The sequence below is a fragment of the Daphnia magna genome, unplaced genomic scaffold (assembly GCF_020631705.1).
Source record: "Daphnia magna isolate NIES unplaced genomic scaffold, ASM2063170v1.1 Dm_contigs433, whole genome shotgun sequence".
Classification (NCBI taxonomy): Eukaryota; Metazoa; Arthropoda; class Branchiopoda; order Diplostraca; family Daphniidae; genus Daphnia; species Daphnia magna.
Window position 1 is genome coordinate 1 of NW_025533320.1, and position 12,800 is coordinate 12,800.

At 41.8% G+C, this 12,800-nt stretch overlaps 8 non-coding genes and 6 pseudogenes across 8 annotated transcripts; all 14 read left to right on the forward strand.

The window, feature by feature from the left end:
- The first annotated feature begins 388 nt into the window (after positions 1-388).
- LOC123468835 lies at positions 389-507 on the forward strand (annotated as a pseudogene).
- A 361-nt stretch (positions 508-868) lies between these two features.
- LOC123468784 lies at positions 869-988 on the forward strand (annotated as a pseudogene).
- A 359-nt stretch (positions 989-1,347) lies between these two features.
- LOC123468832 lies at positions 1,348-1,466 on the forward strand (annotated as a pseudogene).
- Positions 1,467-1,824: 358 nt separating this feature from the next.
- LOC123468797 lies at positions 1,825-1,943 on the forward strand. The gene has a single exon (XR_006642374.1). It is a non-coding gene; the product is annotated as a 5S ribosomal RNA (ribosomal RNA).
- A 357-nt stretch (positions 1,944-2,300) lies between these two features.
- LOC123468808 lies at positions 2,301-2,419 on the forward strand. The gene has a single exon (XR_006642385.1). It is a non-coding gene; the product is annotated as a 5S ribosomal RNA (ribosomal RNA).
- A 358-nt stretch (positions 2,420-2,777) lies between these two features.
- LOC123468777 lies at positions 2,778-2,896 on the forward strand (annotated as a pseudogene).
- A 358-nt stretch (positions 2,897-3,254) lies between these two features.
- LOC123468833 lies at positions 3,255-3,373 on the forward strand (annotated as a pseudogene).
- A 358-nt stretch (positions 3,374-3,731) lies between these two features.
- Positions 3,732-3,850, forward strand: LOC123468819. Its single transcript, XR_006642396.1, has one exon. It is a non-coding gene; the product is annotated as a 5S ribosomal RNA (ribosomal RNA).
- Positions 3,851-4,208: 358 nt separating this feature from the next.
- On the forward strand, positions 4,209-4,327 carry LOC123468834 (annotated as a pseudogene).
- Positions 4,328-4,685: 358 nt separating this feature from the next.
- LOC123468830 lies at positions 4,686-4,804 on the forward strand. Its single transcript, XR_006642407.1, has one exon. It is a non-coding gene; the product is annotated as a 5S ribosomal RNA (ribosomal RNA).
- Positions 4,805-10,897: 6,093 nt separating this feature from the next.
- On the forward strand, positions 10,898-11,016 carry LOC123468782. The gene has a single exon (XR_006642364.1). It is a non-coding gene; the product is annotated as a 5S ribosomal RNA (ribosomal RNA).
- Positions 11,017-11,374: 358 nt separating this feature from the next.
- On the forward strand, positions 11,375-11,493 carry LOC123468788. Its single transcript, XR_006642365.1, has one exon. It is a non-coding gene; the product is annotated as a 5S ribosomal RNA (ribosomal RNA).
- A 358-nt stretch (positions 11,494-11,851) lies between these two features.
- LOC123468789 lies at positions 11,852-11,970 on the forward strand. Its single transcript, XR_006642366.1, has one exon. It is a non-coding gene; the product is annotated as a 5S ribosomal RNA (ribosomal RNA).
- A 358-nt stretch (positions 11,971-12,328) lies between these two features.
- Positions 12,329-12,447, forward strand: LOC123468790. Its single transcript, XR_006642367.1, has one exon. It is a non-coding gene; the product is annotated as a 5S ribosomal RNA (ribosomal RNA).
- The last annotated feature ends 353 nt before the right edge of the window (positions 12,448-12,800 follow it).

A 12,800-nucleotide genomic window follows, 5' to 3' on the forward strand; every position in this document is an offset into this window, starting at 1 on the left:
CGCTTGGGAATACGGGATGCTGTTGGCATCAAACCTTTTATAGCCAGCAAGAGTTTCGTAAATGAATCAAAGTTTTAGTTAAAACCATCTCGTGGTGAATTTTGACACTCTATTAAACGCCATCTAGTGGTAAATTTTGTTATTTCACATCATACACACTGATAGCTATTTTTTTAAACACCAACAAGGGAAGTTTAGAGCGGTTCTTAACCATCAGTGACTTTACCGAGGAATGTGAATTTCTATCTCATAGAATAATAAGGGGGCTCAACGAACACGATGGTTACCAGTCCAATATCCTTAATTATAGAAATCAATCGTCCTTGTGTAGGTTTCAATGTTGGAAAATCATTCCGTGAGTGTATTCAATTCAGTCTCGTATTAAAACGTCAACGGCCATACCACGCAGAAAAAACCTGGTCTCGTCAGCTCCCAGAAGTTAAGCTGCGTCGGGTCCCGTTAGTACCTAGAAGGATGACCGCTTGGGAAAACGGGATGCTGTTGGCATCAAACCTTTTATAGCCAGCAAGAGTTTCGTAAATGAATCAAAGTTTTAGTTAAAACCATCTCGTGGTGAATTTTGACACTCTATTAAACGCCATCTAGTGGTAAATTTTGTTATTTCACATCGTACACACTGATAGCTATTTTTTTAAACACCAACAAGGGAAGTTTAGAGCGGTTCTTAACCATCAGTGACTTTACCGAGGAATGTGAATTTCTATCTCATAAGAATAATGGTGGGCTCAACGAACACGATGGTTACCAGTCCAATATCCTTAATTATAGAAATCAATCGTCCTTGTGTAGGTTTCCAATGTTGGAAAATCATTCCGTGAGTGTATTCAATTTAGTCTCGTTTTAAAATGTCAACGGCCATACCACGCAGAAAAAACCTGGTCTCGTCAGCTCCCCAGAAGTTAAGCTGCGTCGGGTCCCGTTAGTACCTAGAAGGGTGACCGCTTGGGAATACGGGATGCTGTTGGCATCAAACCTTTTATAGCCAGCAAGAGTTTCGTAAATGAATCAAAGTTTTAGTTAAAACCATCTCGTGGTGAATTTTGACACTCTATTAAACGCCATCTAGTGGTAAATTTTGTTATTTCACATCATACACACTGATAGCTATTTTTTTAAACACCAACAAAGGGAAGTTTAGAGCGGTTCTTAACCATCAGTGACTTTACCGAGGAATGTGAATTTCTATCTCATAGAATAATGGTGGCTCAACGAACACGATGGTTACCAGTCCAATATCCTTAATTATAGAAATCAATCGTCCTTGTGTAGGTTTCAATGTTGGAAAATCATTCCGTGAGTGTATTCAATTCAGTCTCGTATTAAAACGTCAACGGCCATACCACGCAGAAAAAACCTGGTCTCGTCAGCTCCCAGAAGTTAAGCTGCGTCGGGTCCTGTTAGTACCTAGAAGGGTGACCGCTTGGGAATACGGGATGCTGTTGGCATCAAACCTTTTATAGCCAGCAAGAGTTTCGTAAATGAATCAAAGTTTTAGTTAAAACCATCTCGTGGTGAATTTTGACACTCTATTAAACGCCATCTAGTGGTAAATTTTGTTATTTCACATCGTACACACTGATAGCTATTTTTTTAAACACCAACAAGGGAAGTTTAGAGTGGTTCTTAACCATCAGTGACTTTACTGAGGAATGTGAATTTCTATCTCATAGAATAATGGTGGCTCAACGAACACGATGGTTACCAGTCCAATATCCTTAATTATAGAAATCAATCGTCCTTGTGTAGGTTTCAATGTTGGAAAATCATTCCGTGAGTGTATTCAATTTAGTCTCGTTTTAAAATGTCAACGGCCATACCACGCAGAAAAAACCTGGTCTCGTCAGCTCCCAGAAGTTAAGCTGCGTCGGGTCCCGTTAGTACCTAGAAGGGTGACCGCTTGGGAATACGGGATGCTGTTGGCATCAAACCTTTATAGCCAGCAAGAGTTTCGTAAATGAATCAAAGTTTTAGTTAAAACCATCTCGTGGTGAATTTTGACACTCTATTAAACGCCATCTAGTGGTAAATTTTGTTATTTCACATCATACACACTGATAGCTATTTTTTTAAACACCAACAAGGGAAGTTTAGAGTGGTTCTTAACCATCAGTGACTTTACTGAGGAATGTGAATTTCTATCTCATAGAATAATGGTGGCTCAACGAACACGATGGTTACCAGTCCAATATCCTTAATTATAGAAATCAATCGTCCTTGTGTAGGTTTCAATGTTGGAAAATCATTCCGTGAGTGTATTCAATTCAGTCTCGTATTAAAACGTCAACGGCCATACCACGCAGAAAAAACCTGGTCTCGTCAGCTCCCAGAAGTTAAGCTGCGTCGGGTCCCGTTAGTACCTAGAAGGGTGACCGCTTGGGAATACGGGATGCTGTTGGCATCAAACCTTTTATAGCCAGCAAGAGTTTCGTAAATGAATCAAAGTTTTAGTTAAAACCATCTCGTGGTGAATTTTGACACTCTATTAAACGCCATCTAGTGGTAAATTTTGTTATTTCACATCATACACACTGATAGCTATTTTTTTAAACACCAACAAGGGAAGTTTAGAGCGGTTCTTAACCATCAGTGACTTTACCGAGGAATGTGAATTTCTATCTCATAGAATAATGGGGGCTCAACGAACACGATGGTTACCAGTCCAATATCCTTAATTATAGAAATCAATCGTCCTTGTGTAGGTTTCAATGTTGGAAAATCATTCCGTGAGTGTATTCAATTCAGTCTCGTATTAAAACGTCAACGGCCATACCACGCAGAAAAAACCTGGTCTCGTCAGCTCCCAGAAGTTAAGCTGCGTCGGGTCCCGTTAGTACCTAGAAGGATGACCGCTTGGGAAAACGGGATGCTGTTGGCATCAAACCTTTTATAGCCAGCAAGAGTTTCGTAAATGAATCAAAGTTTTAGTTAAAACCATCTCGTGGTGAATTTTGACACTCTATTAAACGCCATCTAGTGGTAAATTTTGTTATTTCACATCATACACACTGATAGCTATTTTTTTAAACACCAACAAGGGAAGTTTAGAGCGGTTCTTAACCATCAGTGACTTTACCGAGGAATGTGAATTTCTATCTCATAGAATAATGGTGGCTCAACGAACACGATGGTTACCAGTCCAATATCCTTAATTATAGAAATCAATCGTCCTTGTGTAGGTTTCAATGTTGGAAAATCATTCCGTGAGTGTATTCAATTCAGTCTCGTATTAAAACGTCAACGGCCATACCACGCAGAAAAAACCTGGTCTCGTCAGCTCCCAGAAGTTAAGCTGCGTCGGGTCCTGTTAGTACCTAGAAGGGTGACCGCTTGGGAATACGGGATGCTGTTGGCATCAAACCTTTTATAGCCAGCAAGAGTTTCGTAAATGAATCAAAGTTTTAGTTAAAACCATCTCGTGGTGAATTTTGACACTCTATTAAACGCCATCTAGTGGTAAATTTTGTTATTTCACATCGTACACACTGATAGCTATTTTTTTAAACACCAACAAGGGAAGTTTAGAGCGGTTCTTAACCATCAGTGACTTTACCGAGGAATGTGAATTTCTATCTCATAGAATAATGGTGGCTCAACGAACACGATGGTTACCAGTCCAATATCCTTAATTATAGAAATCAATCGTCCTTGTGTAGGTTTCAATGTTGGAAAATCATTCCGTGAGTGTATTCAATTTAGTCTCGTTTTAAAATGTCAACGGCCATACCACGCAGAAAAAACCTGGTCTCGTCAGCTCCCAGAAGTTAAGCTGCGTCGGGTCCCGTTAGTACCTAGAAGGGTGACCGCTTGGGAATACGGGATGCTGTTGGCATCAAACCTTTTATAGCCAGCAAGAGTTTCGTAAATGAATCAAAGTTTTAGTTAAAACCATCTCGTGGTGAATTTTGACACTCTATTAAACGCCATCTAGTGGTAAATTTTGTTATTTCACATCATACACACTGATAGCTATTTTTTTAAACACCAACAAGGGAAGTTTAGAGCGGTTCTTAACCATCAGTGACTTTACCGAGGAATGTGAATTTCTATCTCATAGAATAATGGTGGCTCAACGAACACGATGGTTACCAGTCCAATATCCTTAATTATAGAAATCAATCGTCCTTGTGTAGGTTTCAATGTTGGAAAATCATTCCGTGAGTGTATTCAATTCAGTCTCGTATTAAAACGTCAACGGCCATACCACGCAGAAAAAACCTGGTCTCGTCAGCTCCCAGAAGTTAAGCTGCGTCGGGTCCTGTTAGTACCTAGAAGGGTGACCGCTTGGGAATACGGGATGCTGTTGGCATCAAACTTTTTATAGCCAGCAAGAGTTTCGTAAATGAATCAAAGTTTTAGTTAAAACCATCTCGTGGTGAATTTTGACACTCTATTAAACGCCATCTAGTGGTAAATTTTGTTATTTCACATCGTACACACTGATAGCTATTTTTTTAAACACCAACAAGGGAAGTTTAGAGCGGTTCTTAACCATCAGTGACTTTACCGAGGAATGTGAATTTCTATCTCATAGAATAATGGTGGCTCAACGAACACGATGGTTACCAGTCCAATATCCTTAATTATAGAAATCAATCGTCCTTGTGTAGGTTTCAATGTTGGAAAATCATTCCGTGAGTGTATTCAATTTAGTCTCGTTTTAAAATGTCAACGGCCATACCACGCAGAAAAAACCTGGTCTCGTCAGCTCCCAGAAGTTAAGCTGCGTCGGGTCCCGTTAGTACCTAGAAGGGTGACCGCTTGGGAATACGGGATGCTGTTGGCATCAAACCTTTTATAGCCAGCAAGAGTTTCGTAAATGAATCAAAGTTTTAGTTAAAACCATCTCGTGGTGAATTTTGACACTCTATTAAACGCCATCTAGTGGTAAATTTTGTTATTTCACATCGTACACACTGATAGCTATTTTTTTAAACACCAACAAGGGAAGTTTAGAGCGGTTCTTAACCATCAGTGACCAGTCCAATATCCTTAATTATTAATAAAAAAGTTAACTCACAAGCTATCTCTCCCTGCTTCTACTCGCAGACAACGTTACTTTATTAACCCTGAACCCACAACACTTGTACATTAACACACACTTACATAGAGCAGTTATGTACGTGGGAATTTAGACAAGATACATAGATAGGGATAATGTAAATAGAGAGACAGTACCTTCACAGTATAGATCGTAGAAGCAAGTAACCCGAGAGATATTACAGACCTCTCCACTACAGCTGTGGAGATTAGTACTAAACCGTAGTACCACTCTGGTGGCCAAAAGGGAAAAGATGAGAAGCGGGTTTGGACTTTACTTTACACTCTCCCTCGAACACGGTTCTCTTATTCCTTCAATAATGTTCCGACGCCAATTCTTCCTCGTATGTCGGTGAAAGCGGGTGCCGGCAGAGGCTTGGTGAATATGTCAGCAAGTTGGTTTGATGACTCGACGTACTGCAGGCTGATCTGGTTCTTCTCCTGGTAATCCTTGATGAAGTTGTACCGCACGTTGATATGACGGGTTCGCTGATGGAATTCTGGATTTTTCACACGCCGAATGGCGCTTTGATTGTCGCAGAAGATGGTAACAGGTGTTGGTGTTTTGGATGTCACGGTTGAAAGGTATAGCTCTTCCGTCTCAAGCTCCGTTTCTAGTAGGCCAAGCCAGATTGCGGTCTGTGCCGCTTTAGTGGCTGCAATGTATTCACTCTCAGTAGTGGAGAGAGCGACGCAGGTTTGTTTGGAGCATCCCCAGGAAACAGGACCGCCTTTGTAAAAGAAAATGTTACCTGACGTTGATTTGGAATCATCTAAGTCACCGGCATAATCAGCATCAGTATATCCAACAACACATTCTTCTCTTCCACCAAGCCACAAACCGTAGTCACACGTAGCTTTCAGATAAGCAAGGATCCGTTTCACGCCATTCCAGTGAGCCGGCTGGGGGTTTTCGCAGAACTTGGCTACTTGAGAGACGCTATAGGAGATATCAGGACGAGTAGTTGTTGACAGATATAGTAAGGCGCCCACGACCGATCGATACTTTGTTGACGGCTTCTTCTTCTTCTCTCCCTCACTCTTCGGGACCATTGCAGCGCTAAGACGAGCATTAGAGTCAGCAGGAGTAGATTTGGGGTTGCAGTTGACCATGCCGTGTTCTTCAAGTATGTCCATGATCAGATGAGTCTGCGATATGAAAATTTGGCGGTTTTTTCTGTCGCGTACTACGTTGATACCAATGAATCTTTCAAGCGGAAGGAAGTGAACTTGGAACTCAGCACTCATGAATTGTGAAAATGTCTCGAGCGATCCACCTAGAGTACTGCCATAAACCAAATCATCGACAAATTTAATTAGAATAGATTTTTCTTCTTTGCTGGTACGGACAAAGATGCAGGTGTCCGCTGATATTGGCTTCAAACCAAATTTCCGGATAGCCTCTTCCAGTCGTTTGCTCCAGAGTCGAGGGGCCTGCTTGGTACCGTAGAGTGCCTTAAGAAGGCGACACACGTGATCCTCTTTGCCGGGTTCGATGAATCCTTCGGGTTGTGTCATATACACTGGCTTGTCGAGAGTTGCATTAAGGAACGCTGTCTTGATGTCAATCTGGATGATGTCCATGTCGAGAGTGGCCATCAGAGATAGAGTTGCACGAACGGTCTCGGAGCGTGGGACAGGTGCAAACGTCTCGTCAAAATCAATCCCATAGCGTTGACGACAACCAACTGCTGTGAGTCGACCTTTGAAGCGGGCCGGAACTTCTCCATACCCTGGCTTGTACTTCCCGATCCATTTGTGTCCGATGACGTTGCTGTTGGTTGGTATTTGAGATCGCAGCACGAGCTCCCACGATTTGTTTTCGATAAGTGACTGGTACTCCTCCTCGAAGGCCTTCATCCATTGGGCAGCATACTTGGACTGGACCGCTTCTTTATAGGACTTAGGCTCATCCACATCCGATTCAAAAAGCTCTCCTGAGCCACTGGTCGACGCAGTTTTTCCGCAAGATTTCTTAGATTGTAATAACTGAATCCGCCGCGACCTTCGATAGTTATGCTGAATGTCGACAGGGTTGATACTGCTGTTTTGACTAGATGCGGCTGGTACAGGCGTCGCTATTTCTATCTCAACAGCTTTCTCACTATCCGAAGGTACAGCAGGAGGCACATCCGCGATGATGTTCGGAATTGGTTCAATGATTCCTTCTTCTTCCAAGGCAGGTTGCTCGGGATTTTCTTCTTGTTCAGCGTTACGATGCATGTTGAGAACTTCCATAACGATTTGAAACGGGTCACACGGGTTGAAGTTTGTTTCAGCAGCGTTGGTTGTGTCACCGATGAGTATTGATTCATCGAAGGATACGTCACGAGAGATGATGATCTTCCTTGTTACAGGGTCCCATAGACGCCATCCTTTGATGTTGTCACAGTATCCTACGAACCAGCACGCAACAGCTTTTGGTTCCAATTTTTTCGCACTGCGTCTGGAACATGAGCATAGGCTCGACAACCTAGAATGCGGAGATGAGCAACAGACGGTTTTTTGTTAAATAATTTTTCGTACGGAGTGACGTCTGATATTGAACTGACAGAACGGTTCCTGACATAAACGGTGGCACACAGGAACTCACCCCATAGCTCCATCAGATGTCTGCCAGTGTTCTGAGGCAGTTGGTTGCTGTTGTTATTGTTGTACATGGAGCTGCGAACACCGTCCATTAGAGTACGGTTTGACCTTTCAGAAACTCCATTCTGTTGTGGGGTGTAACGATTGGTAGTTTGGTGGATAATGCCTTTCTGCTTTTTCCAGGTAGCCAGTCGTTCACCTTCGTACTCACGTCCTTGATCTGTCCTTAGGATTTTAATCAGCTTGCCAGTTTGATTCTTGATGCGCTCGTAGAACTCCATGATGTGCTCCACGACTCCATTCTTCTTCTTAATGAGTTTGACGTCGGTGTAGTTGGTGTAGTCGTCTTTTAGTAGAGAGTAATACTTGAAGTCATCAAACGTAGATACATGTAATGGTCCTCCAACATCGCCATGAACGAGTTCACATACTTCTGTTGCTTTTTACATGTCCTTCGGTTGGAAAAGGTGTTCTATGCAGTTTACCAAATATGCACGCCTCACAGGAGAAAGAGAGATCATCATCTTCATGTCCAAGGTCCTTTACTGCATCCGTTTTCTTCATTCTCACAATGTCCTTGCAATTGAGATGGGCAAATCTCTGATGAACCGTTCCAATTTTCAGTTTGGCCGCGTTAGCGGAATCCTCTCGTTCTTTGTTATTGGCAGATATTTGTAGATAATACAGCGTTTCACCAATTCTTTGACCAACAATTACTGTGTTTTGATTGACAGACAGAGTTACCTTGGTTTCAGAGAAAAGCACATTCATGCCAGCAGCTGTAGCACAGCCAATCGAGAAAAGACTTGGTCCGATGCCAGGGACGTGTAGAACTTCTTGTAGTTCACCATAGACCGGTTTGCCATTGACAAGGGCAGTCACCTCAATAGTACCGATTCCTAATGCTGATAACACGACTCCACCGATACCGTTCACCTTCCATGTTCCTGGTGGTATCTCTCGATAGGTTGTGAAGAAGGATTTTTGCTCAGTCATATGGTGTGTTGCGCCAGAGTCAGCTAGCCAGTGGGACGGACGTTGGGCCATAAGACAGAGGGATGAGGACACAGCTCCAAATGATTTTCCATCTGATCGGTTTTTGTTGAAACTGTCGTCCCTAGCTTGTTTTCTCTCTTCACTTCGTTTCTCAGGGCAGTTGAACGCCTTGTGACCAGGTTGATCACATTTGTAGCAGATAACTTGCGGCCTTTGTTCATTTGATGAATCGTGATGTTGATTTCCCCTACGGCCTCCATAATTATGATGTGTTCCTCTTCCACGAACACCACCTCGTCCGCTTCTTCCACGTGAGTAGCCACCTCTATGGCCTCTAGCAGCACGACCCTGATCAGTGTGGTTGGTTATCTGTGGCGCACGGGTGGCGAAAAAGGCAGTATCTGCAGGATCATCTTCTCCTCCATTTCGTTCGATGCTCATGATCTCTTCTCCGACTAATCTGGTGGTCAGATTGTCGATCGTTTGTTCAGCAGGAGGTACACTCTGCCAGGCAGACAAGAAAGGTCTGTAACTTGGTGGAAGTGTTGCCAGGATCTTCATGACAACTTGTTGTTCTGACACTGCAGAGTTGAGGTTTCTTAGTTCTTCAGCCATTGTCCTCACTCTGTTGACGTGACTCAACACGTTGTTTCCTTTTTCATATCGGTAATTCGTGAATTTACTCAACAGCAGGTTTGCATTCGCAGCAGCTGCTTGAGCAAATTGGAGTATAAGCCGATCCCACATATCAGCAGCTGTACGACTCCCTTCAACTAGCACCTGTAGTTGAGGCTCGATGTTGCAGTAGATGATCATCCTGGCATCAACATCTTTCTGATCCCAAACATCAATAAGGGCCTGATTCGTCACCACACCAGCATCGTTCAGAATCTGTAACAATCAGACCAATTTAAGTTTAGTCTCAATTAGACACAGTAGTACGATATGGCTAACACTAAACGAAGAGCACACACATGTACATAGCCATTCAATACCACACTGTGTTGATTGCAGTAGTAAGATATGACAATTCAGATTTTCTTTTGTCATTCTTTACATCACTACACATCAGTTTTCCTACAGCCGTAAGACATAGTATGTTCATGGGAACACTCTATTACATACTCAGCTGTCTTCAGTGATTTCTGTGTTATCACTATACTTTTGTTTTCCTACAGCCGTAAGATATAGTGTATTCATGAGAATACTCTATTACATACTCAGCTGTCTTCAGTGGATTTCTGACAGATCACTTTAGTCACCACATCAAGTCATATAACATGATCAATACACAACAATAATTACCTCAGCTGGTTTAAGTTCCTGTCTCAGTGTCACACGAAACAGCTTGCTTCTTTCAAGCAATATTGATATGCCATATCTCCATGAACCCCAGTTCAACAAGTTAAGTTTGGCGATGTGTCTCACCTCACCAACTGGAGGTCCAACATTTGCCATCGTTAATGTTTCGTTTTTTTTTTTCTTTCTAACAAAAAAAAATACACACATTAGACAGGGAGCTACATGTAGGCCTACACAAACAACAAAATCAGCAGGTCCAAAGACTTAGATGCAAAAGAAAAACTGCGATGGATTTCTACTGTACACTTAGTCTATTTGTATACTCCCTAGTCCCAGGCAGGCCTTGCATGAGGTTGTAAAATTAAAAGCCAGTATGTGCACAGACGTGTTACCCCCAAAAAAAAAAGATTTTTTTTTACAATATATTACGTATATTATTCAGACAAATTTTTCCCCCCAAACAAAAAAAAACTGGGGCCTAAGTACTAACAATATCGAGTAATTTCAACAAATATACTTCTAGCAATAACTGGGCCCATAACCTAATAAAAAAGTTAACTCACAAGCTATCTCTCCCTGCTTCTACTCGCAGACAACGTTACTTTATTAACCCTGAACCCACAACACTTGTACATTAACACACACTTACATAGAGCAGTTATGTACGTGGGAATTTAGACAAGATACATAGATAGGGATAATGTAAATAGAGAGACAGTACCTTCACAGTATAGATCGTAGAAGCAAGTAACCCGAGAGATATTACAGACCTCTCCACTACAGCTGTGGAGATTAGTACTAAACCGTAGTACCACTCTGGTGGCCAAAAGGGAAAAGATGAGAAGCGGGTTTGGACTTTACTTTACAATTATAGAAATCAATCGTCCTTGTGTAGGTTTCAATGTTGGAAAATCATTCCGTGAGTGTATTCAATTTAGTCTCGTTTTAAAATGTCAACGGCCATACCACGCAGAAAAAACCTGGTCTCGTCAGCTCCCAGAAGTTAAGCTGCGTCGGGTCCCGTTAGTACCTAGAAGGGTGACCGCTTGGGAATACGGGATGCTGTTGGCATCAAACCTTTTATAGCCAGCAAGAGTTTCGTAAATGAATCAAAGTTTTAGTTAAAACCATCTCGTGGTGAATTTTGACACTCTATTAAACGCCATCTAGTGGTAAATTTTGTTATTTCACATCATACACACTGATAGCTATTTTTTTAAACACCAACAAGGGAAGTTTAGAGCGGTTCTTAACCATCAGTGACTTTACCGAGGAATGTGAATTTCTATCTCATAGAATAATGGTGGCTCAACGAACACGATGGTTACCAGTCCAATATCCTTAATTATAGAAATCAATCGTCCTTGTGTAGGTTTCAATGTTGGAAAATCATTCCGTGAGTGTATTCAATTCAGTCTCGTATTAAAACGTCAACGGCCATACCACGCAGAAAAAACCTGGTCTCGTCAGCTCCCAGAAGTTAAGCTGCGTCGGGTCCCGTTAGTACCTAGAAGGGTGACCGCTTGGGAATACGGGATGCTGTTGGCATCAAACCTTTTATAGCCAGCAAGAGTTTCGTAAATGAATCAAAGTTTTAGTTAAAACCATCTCGTGGTGAATTTTGACACTCTATTAAACGCCATCTAGTGGTAAATTTTGTTATTTCACATCGTACACACTGATAGCTATTTTTTTAAACACCAACAAGGGAAGTTTAGAGCGGTTCTTAACCATCAGTGACTTTACCGAGGAATGTGAATTTCTATCTCATAGAATAATGGTGGCTCAACGAACACGATGGTTACCAGTCCAATATCCTTAATTATAGAAATCAATCGTCCTTGTGTAGGTTTCAATGTTGGAAAATCATTCCGTGAGTGTATTCAATTCAGTCTCGTATTAAAATGTCAACGGCCATACCACGCAGAAAAAACCTGGTCTCGTCAGCTCCCAGAAGTTAAGCTGCGTCGGGTCCCGTTAGTACCTAGAAGGGTGACCGCTTGGGAATACGGGATGCTGTTGGCATCAAACCTTTTATAGCCAGCAAGAGTTTCGTAAATGAATCAAAGTTTTAGTTAAAACCATCTCGTGGTGAATTTTGACACTCTATTAAACGCCATCTAGTGGTAAATTTTGTTATTTCACATCATACACACTGATAGCTATTTTTTTAAACACCAACAAGGGAAGTTTAGAGCGGTTCTTAACCATCAGTGACTTTACCGAGGAATGTGAATTTCTATCTCATAGAATAATGGTGGCTCAACGAACACGATGGTTACCAGTCCAATATCCTTAATTATAGAAATCAATCGTCCTTGTGTAGGTTTCAATGTTGGAAAATCATTCCGTGAGTGTATTCAATTCAGTCTCGTATTAAAACGTCAACGGCCATACCACGCAGAAAAAACCTGGTCTCGTCAGCTCCCAGAAGTTAAGCTGCGTCGGGTCCCGTTAGTACCTAGAAGGGTGACCGCTTGGGAATACGGGATGCTGTTGGCATCAAACCTTTTATAGCCAGCAAGAGTTTCGTAAATGAATCAAAGTTTTAGTTAAAACCATCTCGTGGTGAATTTTGACACTCTATTAAACGCCATCTAGTGGTAAATTTTGTTATTTCACATCATACACACTGATAGCTATTTTTTTAAACACCAACAAGGGAAGTTTAGAGCGGTTCTTAACCATCAGTGACTTTACCGAGGAATGTGAATTTCTATCTCATAGAATAATGGTGGCTCAACGAACACGATGGTTACCAGTCCAATATCCTTAATTATAGAAATCAATCGTCCTTGTGTAGGTTTCAATGTTGGAAAATCATTCCGTGAGTGTATTCAATTCAGTCTCGTATT